Below are 1,474 nucleotides of genomic sequence, written 5' to 3' on the forward strand. Positions count from 1 at the left end.
TTACTTTTATTTAAATTGTATTAATTTGCTTACTTTACTGTAAGAATTCAGAATAAAATGCCAATCTTTAGTACAACAGACCACTAAATTTGCATAAAGCATCAAAAAAGATGCTAAATTATTTGTGATGCTTTGGTGGCAATTGTAGTACCGCAAGACTTCTCCAAATATGAAAGAAGACAATCCACGGCAGAATATGTTTTGTCAGCATACAGAAGGGATCGACGCTACCGGCAAGATCCGGAGGCCAGCTGATCCGGTCAAGGTACAGTGGCGGAGACCCAAGTGACCCCTTTATTAAGGCCGAGAGTTAAACAAATAACCATCGTATTGCAATAATGATAATATGCGTGAATAACTTCTATAATTTTGGTTTTGGGCACATCTCTTGCATAATTAGTAGACTAAAGCTACATTCGCTTGATATATAGACAAAATAGTAGAAACTACTTTAAGTAGTTCACAAATTGCTGGACGAATGCTGCAAAATACTACTAAGTAATTTAATTTATGTCCCTTCCTGGCAAAAGAAGCTGAATAATTATTAATAGCAAAAAGGGAAAAGCGCTTACATTTTCTTTCTGTACTTGTACATAAGGATAGTAATCCGTTGTGCGAATGAAACCGCAATTGCCCCAGCGCAGTCTATTGCGGGTTGACTCATGCTCGTTGATTTTAAGGCGGTTTTTCATCGATTAAAGTATCGATTTTTGTGCCCCATATCACCGTAGGACTGTTTAAATGCGCCAGGTGCTCAGTTAAAAATGCCTTATCTTTTAAAGGAACAAACATCTCTTCTTCCTTTCCACTAGTATACTTTGCTTATACAAACAGAAGGCTTATTTCATACGCCTTTTAATATGTTGAAGCAATATTTGTAGAACGCTCGCTATTTATGCAAAAAAAATCTTTTAATAAATGCATTTGTTACCGACTTTTCTCAATTTTCTTGCCCCAATACATGATGTAAATGATGCCTGCTCAATAACTCGTATAATCTTTCGTTTTTCAAAATTCTATTTCGCCTTTTGCTCAACTCGGTACATGATTAGCCTAAGCGTTATTACCGATTGGAATTGAGTTTCGCGTAAAAACCCCTATGACTGCACATACAGCTCTTAGCATTAGCAAGAACCCGATTGAAAAATTCTACTTTTTAGTAAGAGTTGCTAAGGTCCTGATTGATTTTAGAATGACCGAATTGTATCCATTTTAATCTTTTTATGGTGATTGACCCAAACGTCTGATAAGTTGCCGTGAGACATTCATTTTTGTTTGTATTACCAAAATGTAACTTCGTGCCTTTTAAAAGCGAACATTAAACTATTTAAAGCAGTTTATCAAAATTCATGGTTTCTTCAAAGAAGACTTTTCTCTCTTGATTACAACAGATAAATGCATCATCTCTGTAAAAATGTATTATAGTTCTGTAATACTTATGTTGTTTTAATGTGCCTTTCAGGGAGGAGGCAAG

Source organism: Echinococcus granulosus (assembly GCF_000524195.1).
Source record: "Echinococcus granulosus chromosome Unknown EG_S00036, whole genome shotgun sequence".
Lineage (NCBI taxonomy): Eukaryota > Metazoa > Platyhelminthes > Cestoda > Cyclophyllidea > Taeniidae > Echinococcus > Echinococcus granulosus.